Below are 14017 nucleotides of genomic sequence, written 5' to 3'. Positions count from 1 at the left end.
CGTCCTACCTTGGCGTAACGGAGAGAACGAGCAAAGCGAAGGATGAAGGAGCGAACGCGGGCCGCAGCGGGGGGTGAGACTGCGAGGAAGCCACCTTGAAGTATCACCAGATGGCGCTCACTACCGCGCATCCGCGACAGCGGCGGCGCTGTCCAGATAAAAAAAGAACCAGAAAACTCGCCTTCGCGCGTGGCGTTCGCGGCAAGCGTTTCCCGCGAAAGATTACGGCTGCATATTCTGGAGTTGTCGGGAAATGGCAACTGTGTGACCGGTCTATATATAGCTCCGCGCGTCGCGGATCTGCGAGTCGGTGTGGGGATCGGTGCGATGCATTAATATATCGCGACATCAAAACACGTAAAGAGCGGCGAACAAGTTTCGCATTGGGCAGTATCGTGATCGTCGGTGAAATTTATTGCTTGAATCAACACAGACGACAATATCTGGCATTAATCTTTACTTTTCTAAGCGTACTGCGCATATTCGGTCAATGTGATATGCACGCTGCAGTATGCTGCACATTTGAACTTGTAGTAGAGCATTTTGAGTGATCTCTTGAAAAGGGCAGAAGATAACGGTGGCACCGTAAATACGCCACTAAATAATCATAAAGAAAGACCCCATAGTCCAGAACCTCTTATTTCTTCTCGATGCGCAAATAACGCTCCCCTGATTGGCATATACCACTAAATTTCCTACAAAGCGAACCTTCTATCCACATGAAACTTGGACTGCCTTTTTTTCAGCCAATATGACTGTATCGTTGGTAAAACATAAATGAAATTCGTGACATGAAAACAAATTTTCGAGATCTGAAAGGTACTTGAAGTAATAATGCCGCGTGATATACCTCTTTCGTCATATATCACTGTTCTCAAGGATTGTATAAGCAAATTTATGCGGACCTAACGTGTATTTTTTCATGCCGTTATCGCAATTTCTTGGTGCGTCTTCAATTTCACGCTTTCAGTTTCTTGATGAACATCCCCTGTCGTATACGCTGGTTATGTTTAAGTTTGTGCGTCAAGTGCAATTAGCGGCTAGCCCAGAGTGACTACAGTTCTTATACGACAAGCGCCGACAGTCTGGTCCCCTTGTCGAGGAAGCACTGTTTCAGTTTCAGCGCGCAAGTTCGCCCTGTAATTCGTTAGTTATATTGTTTATTCGCTATTTTTGCCAGTGCTTGTGCCTATTCCACCTCGCTAAAGTGTGACAATCTCGGAGCAATAAACTTATTGCTGCAGTCGATGCACAGAGTTTCTCACGTCATAGAACCTGTGTCAAAATTTCACCTCAATGACACTGCCAACTGCATGATGTAAACTGATACGTCCCTGTGTTTAGGGACACTGCTATCCTCGGTACCAATGTACTTGTCACATCGAGCCGTGTAATGAGGCGGTACTTTAGAGGAAGGCGCCATCGCACGCTTGAATGGCGCAGACTCAGGCCAGCCAGCAGTGCCGATCATTGTTGAGGTCAGGGTGCCAGCGTGACGCACATGGTATCTTGACGCGCTTAAACGCTGAGCCCCGAAAGCATGACTATACGGTGTAACATTCGGCGGCCAAGTGGCTATCGGCCATCGCCAACGCGTCACCAAAGAGAGTGTTCTGACAGTAATGGTAGGCAGCCATTCAGGTCATCAATCTTGTTTCGCCTATTTTGCTTACTGTCGAGTGTGATTTTCTTGAATTCATCTTGTATACGATGCTTCTTTCATAATGCACTTGATATCTTTAATTGCAGACCTCCCCAACCACACAAACGTACTATTGTCTTGTTCTCTACTTTGTCGCTCCACAAACACATGCATACATCATATTTGAATGGCCCTGGACATCCCCAATTGAAAGAAAGAAAACACTGCGACCTGGCCTAGATCCATAGAGGTGGTGGAAATTCATGGTTGTGTGATGGTTCATGATGACCTCTTAATTCATCTCAAACACCGTCATAAATATTGTATGGTAACTTCAGAGAAAATGTAAACAAGAAATCGACGCCGGTCAGTGCTGACAATGTGCACTAACTATGAATTGAAGGCTGACACTAGGGGTGCGATCTTGTACGCGTTCCAAAATAGAACGGAGGCGGTTCGTTCTTTACGTCACGAAATAGGCGGTATGTTCCGTTCCGTTCATCCGATAGCAGACGACAAGGAATAATTGACAGCAGATATCACGTTACAATTGACGTCATGGCGTTCGGCACGGTTCAAATTGACGAACCGTATTTGGCTCGGTGGAACGAACCGCCTCCGTTCTATTTTGGAACGCGTACAAGATCGCACCCTAGTTTCTAAGTGCACTTTTCCAAGTGGCGGACGAAATACATTCCTATTTCACGTGATCTGGACTCATTGATGTTATTATTGATTGTCGCGCAGCATCTGATCGCCACAACTACGCTCTAGCACTTCGTACAACTGCGCTTTTCTTGGCTTCGTCAACGATAGTGGAGGCATTGGCGAGGGCCTTGATATCGCAAATTTAATGCCAGGAAGTAATGTGTAGGCTGGAGTATTTGTAGCTTCCTTCTTCCCAAGTTCGCGTGCCATGTGGCGCCTGTGGTTTAACGGATGTTCCAACACCACACGTACCAGCCTTCGGCAACACACTACAGAATCCAGGACTGTTTTTATAGAATACCTCGATGTTTTTAATATTTATCTTGAACATTGTAGAGAGAAGCTCACACTAATTTTTGATTGCCTTACCAACGTAACGCAATGTTGTGACAAAAAAAGCGGACTCTCAGGAATTTTAGAGCGCCTATAGAGAAGAAGAAATACGAAAGAAACTAGACACACACCACAAACACTGCCAAATAGCTTTAATCGAAATGTGATCTTACATATTGACCCATAGTGAGCGCTGTAATTAGAAACTGCACATATTATAAAATTTTCAAGGCGCAAGCGCAACAAGTTTTTTTTTCGGTTTTCTTCAAAAAATAATGAAAACATAAACCTCGAGGCTCCGCGATCACCAGCAATATGCAGACACCAGACACTAAACACAGCAAACAACATTGATACATAATATTAGTCATAAGCAACGTAAACAGAAGGAAGATAGTCGCAAGTGCAAAGCACAGCACGAAAGTTTGAAACTGATCGAGGTAATTTGACGAGTTGCAACGGTTGCAAAACGCGCACCATCCCCGAGGTAGAGGTCATGATAACTTCGCGCATGCAGCCCTGTACGCCGTGTAGTCGGCTTCGTAAGCCCTGGTGCAAGCATCTGCAGGTGTCTTGTATAAGCACGGTCTACTCTGGTGGCCAGTCTAGAAGCTTGCTCTTCCACCTCAACCGGTAGAGATTTGAGTCGCCTTGTTGTATGGACCCGGTGCGTTCTGATTGTTTCTGATTTGAGTCGACGATAATGGATAAGCTGAATGAATGTTTGATAGTTCAACGCAAGAGCCTGCTGCTGAATAAGCTCGACAATAATGCTGAAAACGCCCGCTTTGTTGAGTGTGAGATAGGGCTCAGTGTTTAGTATGCGCACTCAGATTAGTTTGCTAGTAACTCCTTCAATGAGCTAATCATGAACCAGAACATCTTGAGCTTCACTGCAATTGCTCGGCTCGCTCCGAGGTGTAATGCTGTACAAAAATAATTTTCCCATTAACGGTATTCCCCTGGTACCATATGACACGGCCGACACATTGCTGACTAACTTAACGGTCATGTCAAGCGTGCCTTCCTTTGCCTTGTACCGTTTGATATACTCGTGCTCACCTGCTCTCCACACCAACTCACCATAAATCTCCCGCTATATGCTGTGCAGGCCTACGTTGTGTTCGCTTCTGCCTAGCTTATTATACGGTCTCACCATGAAGCGGCGCGAAGGTTCTCGCACCATCTACTCAAGGACGCATAAATCACCGACCGAGGTCAATCAGTTGACAAGATAATCATCAAAGAAAGGAAGCAGGGGTGTTAAGACATTTCAATGAAGTGTTCGAGGTTCAACAGGGGGACCAACCGACTGATCAACGGGAAGGAGGTCCTCTTTTAGTTTTCGGTTATTGCCCTGCACAAGCCATAAGAAGGCAAGTTTGAGCAGACGTGTGGGCGAGCCGTTAGGAACATGATTTTCTATGTGCTGGCAGTGTGGAACATTATTTAATGTGGAGACATGTGGCCACATAACGTAAAACTATTTCATTGAGATTTTATTGCATATTACTGACGTCAAATTTACGTAACCGCCGACTGATACATTACGTGAAGACACGCAACGTTCTTTGAACCACCCAATGAAATGATGTCCTCATTTATAAGAGGTTACTATTGATTGCTTTCGGAACAAATGGCTTTTGAAGCCTATCTTAAGAGGTTTTCCTTGTCCAATTGGCTGACAAGAGGCGAGAAGTGTGCATAAGTGGAGAGGGTGTCGGTGGGACCGAGCTAGTGAAGCGAAAGTAGATAACTGGGTGAGCAGAAGGGTTCCGGCGTCTCTGATTCGTCCGCTTCCCCATTGCTTAGTTTGCGTTCTTTCGTCGAAAATCACGGGGGTATGCGACAGGGAGTTAACAATGTCGTTAGGAGAGATCGCCAGTGAAGTAGAGTTCGCAGAGCGATGTCTTATACGTGACGTGAAGGCTCGGCCGCGTTATACTGCCAGGAATAAGTATTTATTATAGAAAACATACATTCTCGCCAGCAGCTCCGAGTAACCAGCGCCTCAACGACCGGCGGGAGCCATTTTTTATTTCTTTCGGAAAGGCGCGGTCTTCATTTCTTAAAAAAATACTCTGATGATCGCGATACTCCCTAGTGCTAATTTTGAGCGCAGCTAATTAAGTGCTTTGAATTCGGGATATATTGGGGCAAATAATTTGATTCTGAACGACAGAGTCCTCTCGGCCACGGCGCTGAGCCTCTGCACGGGCAGCTCGTGTAGCAGCAGCGGCAGACGAAGCATTTCGACCGGTTGCGTCGTTCATTGTGCAGAAAGAAAGCATGAACATGGGAATGCGCGCCTCGCTCGCAGCACATTCTATAGCGGCGGCAGTGCAGGCGATGTAGCGCATGCGCAGTTCACCCCTGGCCCGCTCATGCGATTTGCTTCCATATAAGGTATCGGTGGACGCGCTCGCCGCATGTCTGGTCACCACCGTAGAGCAAGTCTCGTGCGACACTCCGCTTTCCTCCTCACCGTTTCGCCATACTCTCCTCCTCCGCTTTTCTTTGGGTGCATCCCCTGGACCCTACTCCTAAGCCTCCTCTGCTCTCTTCGCTATCGCAGTCTTTCATCGCCCACTGTGCTCCGCGTTCGCTTTTTCATCCTTCCCGGGGCTCGTTCAATCGGTTACGCCGAGGGACGCCGACGCTCTGCGCAGGAAAGGGCGCCTAAGTGTTGTGCCCTGAAAAAAAAATTCGTTTTGTTTGGCCGATAATGTACCTTTTGTGCGTACACGTCACCTTGACGTGGTGAGTTGTTGCTGTTTTGTGACGTCGCGTGACAGACAAGGTCAGTGGACACAACCGGAAAATATTTTTACGAATAGTGGAGGAGTATTGGCGACAAACCTGTACAATTTTTTTTCATTAAATTCAGCCTAATTATGCACAATCAGTGAGTACAGGTAATTTTGGGAGAGGAATATTTTGCGGTTTCGTGACGTCGCTTGATCAGACAAGCGAAATTTGACCAGTTGCGCCGGACGAACGGTAGGAATGAAATAGAGACCAGATTGGGATAGCTTTACGTTACAGCGACCATGTTGTCCGACTGGTGTTTTCTATCCTTCTTTCTTTCTTTCTGTCTTTCTTTCTGTCTTTATTTCGTCCTTTCAGTCATTCTTTGTTTTCTTGCCACGTACGTGTAGTTAGAAGTTAGTAAATGGGTCCGTCTGGTTTGGTGGTTCGTGAAACCCACGATCAAGCATGACATTCCAAAGCGTAAAAAAAAAGTTTTTCCCTGTGATGTACCCGACAGTCTTGCGGCTGCCAGTTTCAAGCTATTTGGCGACGATGAACGGTGACGATCGTCCATAGGGATCATCGTATGTACCATATACATATATCTGCATTATTAACAGTCGTGGGGCCCGCAACGTGCGTTGCGGCACGTTCTTATAAGCGTCAACAGGCGTTCGCATAGCGGTGCATGCGCTCTTCGCAGTTATTGATTGTTCGTGTTGCAAATGAGCAATAAAAAATGCGCCAGGAAGTATATGAAAGATCAGCAAAAGCCTCCCTGCATTGCGCTCGCTAAAGAGGCGTCTCGTGGCCGTAATGCTTACAAGTGCGTCGACCTTACTACTTCGCATCTAGTAACTGTTGGTTTCGAATTTTTGATTTAGGTCGTAAAGATTTTTATAAAAATTGGCAAAAGTAAAAAATTTTCAACAAACGAAACTATCAAGCTTACAACTCTGTAACTCAGCAACGAAAAATGATAATGCAATTCTGTGAATTGCATCTAAAAGAACATCTAAAGCGGACAAAACTGATATGTTACTCATGAATCTCAAAATTTTGCATAGCGCGAGTGCAAACAATGTGTGGGATATCTTTTAACTTTCTCCAGTGTTTCTGTATGGTAGCAGGGGAGTTCTCGTGGACCACACCGTGAGTCAGCATTACGACAGTCTATGAACACGCCGTGGACTTGACAGTTCATAACACCCGCTGGTGTGTCTTATCGGTGTTGCGCTGCTAAGCACAAAGTCGCGGCATCAAATCCGGGCCGCGGAGGCCGCATTTAGATGAGGGCCAAGTGCAAAGTGGCTGAAGGGTTCTATAGAGATTTTACAGTGCCAGTAGCACCCACGACGAAAATGGAAGAGAGAATAGTCTAGAGGAATTTGAAACCCCACCAGTAACGCCGGAAGAAGTAAAGAAAGCCTTGGGAGCTATGCAAAAGGGGAAGGCAGCTGGGGAGGATCAGGTAACGGCAGATTTGTTGAAGGATGGTCGGCAGATTGTTCTAGAAAAACTGGCCACCCTGTATACGCAATGCCTCAGGACTTCGAGCGTACCGGAATCTTGGAAAAACGCTAACATAATCCTAATCCATAAGAAAGGGGATGCCAAAGACTTGAAAAATTATAGACCGATCAGTTTGCTGTCCGTTGCCTACAAAGTATTTACTAAGGTAATCGCAAATAGAATCAGGAACACCTTAGACTTCTGTCACCCAAATCACCAGGCAGGATTCCGTAAAGGCTACTAAACAGTAGACCATATTCACACTATCAATCAGGTGATAGAGAAATGTGCGGAATATAACCAACCCTTCTATATAGCTTTCATTGATTACGATAAAGCGTTTGATTCAGTCGAAATCAGAGCAGTCACGCAGGCGTTACGGAATCAGGGTGTAGACGAGCCGTATGTAAAGATACTGAAAGATATCTATAGCGGCTCCACAGCCACCGTAGTCCTCCATAAAGCAACAGAATCCCAATAAAGAAAGGCGTCAGGCAGGGAGACGCGATCTCTCCAATCCTATTCACAGCATGTTTACAGGAGGTATTCAGAGACCTGGATTGGGAAGAATTGAGGATAAAATTAATGAAGAATACCTTCGTAATTGGGATTCGCGGATGATATTGCCTTGCTTAGTAACTCGGGGGACCAATTGCAATGCATGCTCACTGACCTGGAGAAGCAAAGCAGAAGGGTGGGTCTAAAAATTAATCTGCAGAAAGCTAAAGTAATGTTTAACAGTCTAGGAAGAGAATAGCAGTTTACGATTGGTAGTGAGGCACTGGATGTGGTAAGGGAATACATCTACTTAGGGCAGGTAGTGACCGCAGATCCAGATCATGAGACTGAAATAATCAGAAGAATAAGAATGGGCGGGAGTGCGTTTGGCAGGAATTCTCCGATCATGAACAGCAGGTTGTCAGTATCCCTCAAGAGAAAAGTATATAACAGCTGTGTCTTACCAGGGGCCCTATAACGTAAAACTATTCCAACATGTTTCTATTACAATCTCCAGACGTCAAATTTGCGTAACCACCGACGCAACCACCGGGCGCTCACCCACAGGGTTGTCTGTACAAACCAATCAAACACTATCCTCGTTCATAGGAGGTCACTTTTGTTTACTTGAAAAACGAATAACATTGCCTACACTGAGCGGCTTGTCGTATCTAATTGGCTAACAAGAGGCGAGGAGAACGCTCAAGTGGAGAGGTATCCGCTGGGGCAGAGCCAGTGCACTGAAAATCGATAACCGGATACAGAGGGTGATGCCGGTGTCTGCGATTGGTCGGCTTTCCCTTACTTAGCTTGTGGTGGCTGGTCGAAAATCGCGGCGGCATGCAACGGAAGCTTAAGGCTGACGCTGAAACTCACCCTCAGCACAGAAGAGTTGGCAGAATGAGGTGGTAAACGTGCCGAAAGTGCTCCAAAACGTTACTCGGCCACGCAAGAAGGTTTATTATACGCAAATACACCCATGCTCTCCGGCAGGTACGAGTAGCCCGTCTCAGCGATCGGTGGTAGCGATCTTTTATTCTTTTCGGAATGGGGCAGCCTGGGGCTATTCCGAAGAAAATTCAGTTTTGTTCGGCATATTAATGCATCTTTATCGCGTACACGTCACTTTGACGCGGTGAGTTTGTGTGGTTTTGTGACGTCGCGTGACAGGCAGGTGAAGTGGGTGGAGGCCGAAAACTTTTTACCAATAGTAGAGGGCTAATGGCGAAAAGAGGTCGAATCAGAAACAACTGTTTTTCTTTTTTGTGTCAAATTATGCATAATCAGTGTGCACACATCATATCCAATGGGGAGCTATCGCGGTTTTCGTGACGTCGGGTGACAGACAGATGAAGTGGGGGTGGTCGAAAAAAGTTTTTGACCAATCGTGGAGGGCTGATAGCAGAATTGGAATAGAAAAGTTTGGAATAGTTTTACGTTATAGCGCCCCAGTACTCACGTAGAGTGCAGAAACCTGGAGGCTTACGAAAAGGGTTCTACTGAAATTGATAACGACGCAACGAGCTATCGAAAGAAGAATGATGGGTGTAACGTTAAAGGATAAGAAAAGAGCAGATTGGGTGCGGGAATAAACGCGAGTTAATGACAGCTTAGTTGAAATCAAGAAAAAGAAATGTGCATGGCCACGACATGTAATGAGGAGGGAAGATAACCAATGGTCATTAAAGGTTAATTACGGACTGGATTCCAAGGGAAGGGAAGCGTAGCAGGGGGAAGCAGAAAGTTAGGTGGGCGGATGAGATTAAGAAGTTGGCAGGGACAACATGGCCACAATTAGTACAGGACCGGAGGAGGAGGAGTAGATTTTATTGAAGAGAAAGGAGGAGAGGTCGGCCTGGAGAGCGTGTCTCTAGCCTGCTACTCCTCACTGGGGAAAGGGGAAGTGGGAAATACAGAAAAAGGTAGGTGGCGAGTGATTATGCTATGGTACCATGAGACACTGTATGCACTTGGGAACATTGGTTGCGCTTACCTACCAACTTTCCCAACAACGCATCCTGCTCAACTGTATGCACGTTGTCCAATATGCGGATGTGCACTGCAGACGCAATACACGCAAGAGTAATCTTGTCCACGCAAAAAAGTAATCTTAATTGTCACAAAAAGTTATTACGCAAAGGTAGTTGGAGAAGTATGGGAGAGGCCTTTGCCCTGCAGTCGGCGTAACCAGGCTGCTACTGCTGCTGCTGCTGCTGCTGCTGCTGATGATGATGATGAAGTGCAAATACGCCTGTAGTCCGCGCATTGGGGGATCGATAAAGGTCCCCTGGTGGTATAAAACAATGCGGAACCCCCCACTACAGCGTACTTCATAATAAATCGCGGTTTTGGCACGTGAAACCCCAGTATTAGTACACAATTCATAACTGTTGTTTCCAGAAATCCAGGTTACAGGAACGATACCTTGGGGATTTTAGAGTACCATGCGCATCTTTGTGAAAAAGAAAGCAATATATGATAAAGTTCTCAGTAAGGAATACTCCTAGGGGATCCAAAACAACATGCAAAGCACTATCGGTCAAGATTTACGCATAACCGAAACGGTTGTCAATGAATTTTCACTCCTATTGCCATCCTGAATTTATAATCTTCGGCGTCAATTTTCGTGCTCATATTTCATAAGTGTTGCTAACAAATACCCTGCAGCGTTGGTGTCCAATCCATGCGACGTTCGCCAGAGCTTTCGGGTTTATACTTATGATGCTGTGGTCGGAGCCCAGGTCTACGTCTTGGTTCCGCCAGGCCACTTCTAGGGAGCCCGCCATCCACGACCGACAGGTCCGGGGTGGTGTCCCTGTTGACGCTGTTTCCCTTTCGGGTGGCGACGCCCGGTTCATTAAGGAGCGCCATTTCTTGGTCCTCCCTTGCCTTTGCTAGAGCCTTGCCTCGTTTAGATTGGTATTTGCAACCCCATGTAGTGTGAGGGGCGTTGAAGTCGCCTAGGACCAGGAGCGGCCTGTTCCCTGCCAACCTCTTCGCCTTCGTAACGATCGAGGGACCAAGCTACCGGGCAGCCCTCGGCAAAGCCCGGATCACCGACTGGGACCGAATGCGCAAGCACACGGACGAAGAAAACGAGACCTCCGGAGAAAACGCGGAGGAGGGCAGACATCAAAGGTACGCAGAATGGGCGTGAGAACAAAAGATCGCGCTCGACAGATTTACTCAAGAAGTTGTGACAGCGATGCAGACGCCCTTCGTCGACGCCAAACTAGCACACATGTGGGAGGCGCGGCACTCGCTCACGCGAAGATGGAAGCGTCAACGACGAAAGAAGAAGCTCGTCAAACGCATCGCGCTCCTCAACAAACAGATCGCTGAATACGCAACCAAGCTGTGCCGAGAGAACTGGATGAGTACGTGCGATGGGCTGCAGGGAAAGCTGTCGGCGCGCAAGACCTGGTGCCTGCTCAGACACCTGATCGACCCGTTGAGCAGCAAGACCGCAACCAACCGCAACCTCAACAAAGTTCTGAACGCTTACGATGGCAATGGCCAAAGGCTCATTGAAGACCTCAAGGCGATCTACCTCAAGACGGAGAGAGGGCGATTTCCGATACCGGAGGAGTACGGGGGACCGGAAAATCCGGCATTGGATGAACCGTTCACCATCACGGAGTTATTAACAGCCATAGACGAGAGTAATAAGGCGAGCGCACCCAGAACGGACGCCATTACATACAAGCTGCTCAATAACATGAGTGACGCGGCGGCATGCGGGCTCCTGGGTCACATCAACAGAACCTGGGAAAGCTCGAAGTTGCCCGCAGAATGGAAAGAGGCCGAGGTACGGTTCATACCTAAACCCGGCAAACCTCTGACCATCGAGAACATGCGCCCCATCTCGCTCACGTCCTGTGTGGGCAAGGTCATGCAACGCATGGTTCTCAGAAGACTTCAAGCACACCTGGACGAGACAAATCAGATGCCGGCGACCATGTATGGATTCCGCCAGCACCTGAGCACCCAAGACGTCTTGATCCAATTACACGAACTGGTGATTAAAAGAGCAACGAGGCACGCGCCCCGGGGTATACTGGCTTTGGACCTCAAAGGGGCCTTCGACAACGTGTCCCACGCCAGCGTGCTCGAGAACCTGCGCAAGACGGGGTGTGACCGCAAGACCTACGGCTATATCAAAGATTTCCTAACCAATAGAACAGCAACTATCCGGATAGGAAATGATAGGTCAGAGCCTATGGAGCTCGGAGACAGGGGTACCCCACAGGGGTCTGTCCTGTCGCCTCGGCTTTTCAACCTAGCACTCCTGCCCCTGCCCGAACTACTCAATCAGATCGAGGGCGTGGACCACGCGTTCTATGCCGACGATATAACGGTGTGGACGAACCGCACGGATTCCGATGCCTGGGCGGAGGAAGCCCTGCAGAGAGCGGCAACGACCGTCCACGAGTATGCCAAGACCTGTGGCCTGAGCTGCGCTCCACAGAAATCGGAGCTGCTGATGGTACAGCCCGGAAGACCAAAGAAAGAGCCGCCGCCGAACATAATCATCACCATCGACGGCACAGAGATCAAACCAACGCAGCAGATCCGGATACTGGGCCTGCTGTTGCGCAGCGACGGCAAGGCGCACGCAGCCGTCAACAAAATCAAGACCACATCCGAGCAAGTCCTGAGCATGATCCGGAGAGTCACCAACCGGAACAGAGGAATCAAAGAAGAAGACGCACTGCGCCTGGTGCGGGCATTCGTCGTGTCACGCGTAACGTACTCCGCCCCGTATCTCCAGCTTGCGAAGGTGAACCGCGAAACGCTGAACACGACGATAAGGAAAGCAGTAAAGCTCGCCATGGGCATCCAAGTCTACTCGTCAACGCAGAAGCTGCTGGAAATGGGTGCCCACAACACGGTGGAAGAGCTGGTGGAAGCACACCTATCCCACCAGAGGGTAAGGCTGAGCCGGACAGAGCACGGTCGGGCCGTCCTACGCAAGATAGGATGGTAAATTGAACAGCTACCGACAACGGAGCCGCTCCCCACAACGTGGAGAGACATTATTAAGACCAAGCCCCTCCCCCGGAACATGCAGCTGGGGAGGAACAACGAGAGACGCTCTGCACGGGCCAAGGCACTGGCTCGACAGCTGGAAGAGGACCCCGAGGTCCTCTACGCGGACGCCTCACTTCCCAAGCATGGAACCAAAGCAACGGCGGTCGTCACCACCATCGATAAACTGGTCACAGGCGTGTCGACACGGACGACGAATACAGCCGAAGCAGAAGTGGCCGTGGCCCTCGCACTCGCACAACCGGGAGTGAGGACCGTTGTCACAGACTCCCAGACCGCCTACGCAAGCTACCGCAAGGGGAACATCTCTTCCGTGGCACTAGCGATCCTCAACAAATGCAAATCACCGGGGCGGGCCGTTGAGCTCGTGTGGGTCCCGGCTCACTCGCAAGTGGAAGGCAACGCACTCGCCGACCACTATGCCCGAGAACTGTCGATCCAGGCCGAGGACGAGCCAGGGCTACCGTACCCCGTGACAAGCTACAAAGAAATCACGCAAATGTACAGAAGCGGCAGTTGTAGACTTCCCCGTCCGCATCCGCAACTCAACCGAATTCAGCAAACGATCGTGCGACGCACTCACGCGCGGTCGCTAGCGCATCCCATGCTCTTGCATAAGATGTTCCCAACCGAGCATGACACTTCATGCCCTTTTTGCAGACGGTCAAAAGGCACTCTAGCACACATCCTTGCAGAGTGCACTAAGCTCAAGAACCCCCCACCATCCCCAGCCCCAACCCCCCCGAGCGATGGGAGACCTTGTTGTCCAGCCCCGACCTACCGACCCAGCTCGCGCTGGCGGCTAGGGGCCAGGAACTGCTGGACGCATATGGGACCTGAGAAGAAGGTTCCACCCCATCTGGTGCCAGCGCGCACCAACCGTCACTAAGGACTCAGCACAAAAGTTGATTCTCTCTCTCTCTTCGGGTGTATAGTTTAGAGTGATTCTATGTTCCATTTGTTGCCTCTTCCGTTCTAAAAGTGGATGCGATAAAAATGACATACACAGGCAAATTTGCTGCAAATAAGCAACATAACTTTAGAAAACTCAAAGAAATAAAAGCCCCAGAATCCTAGGAATCATTCAGAAAAACCTGAGCTAATCTTCATCTTTTTGTAATCATCATTACGCATGCGAGAACAGCGCGAGCGTCAAGAAGACAGCGAGCGTGCGCTCGCGCCATTGGCCCGTGCACTGCTGCCCGTGTTCCACGTTCGTCGCTGCCTGCAACGCAACGCCTTTCGGTAAGAAACAACATTTTCCATTCGGAATTCTTTGGCGGTGGACCGACAGACTGTATGCCAGCAACCTCAGCTGGATTATCGCGCGCCGTACTCACTTTTACGAGTATACCGCTGCGGAGAAGGCATAATACTAATGTGCGCTATTAAACCCTTTAAGTGAACGCAATGGGATTACGGCTGCAGCCGTAATCCCATGGGTATCGACTTGCAAAGACTAACGCAACTAACAGAAAACCTTTCATTCATTAAATTGTCGATTATTTGTATTTCATGGAGATA

At 48.6% G+C, this 14017-nt stretch overlaps 1 protein-coding gene across 1 annotated transcript in view; it reads left to right on the top strand.

Moving 5' to 3' along the window:
* Nucleotides 1-13709: 13709 nt before the first annotated feature.
* Nucleotides 13710-14017, top strand: part of LOC139051748 (uncharacterized) — a 36503-nt gene continuing 36195 nt past the window's right edge. Inside the window, exon 1 of the mRNA XM_070528745.1 lies at nucleotides 13710-13738. The gene's annotated coding sequence lies outside the window, so the exon portion shown is untranslated. The remainder of the gene's footprint in view (nucleotides 13739-14017) is intronic.

The sequence above is a fragment of the Dermacentor albipictus genome, unplaced genomic scaffold (genome assembly GCF_038994185.2).
Source record: "Dermacentor albipictus isolate Rhodes 1998 colony unplaced genomic scaffold, USDA_Dalb.pri_finalv2 scaffold_14, whole genome shotgun sequence".
Lineage (NCBI taxonomy): Eukaryota > Metazoa > Arthropoda > Arachnida > Ixodida > Ixodidae > Dermacentor > Dermacentor albipictus.
This window is presented reverse-complemented; position numbering and strand designations above follow the sequence as displayed.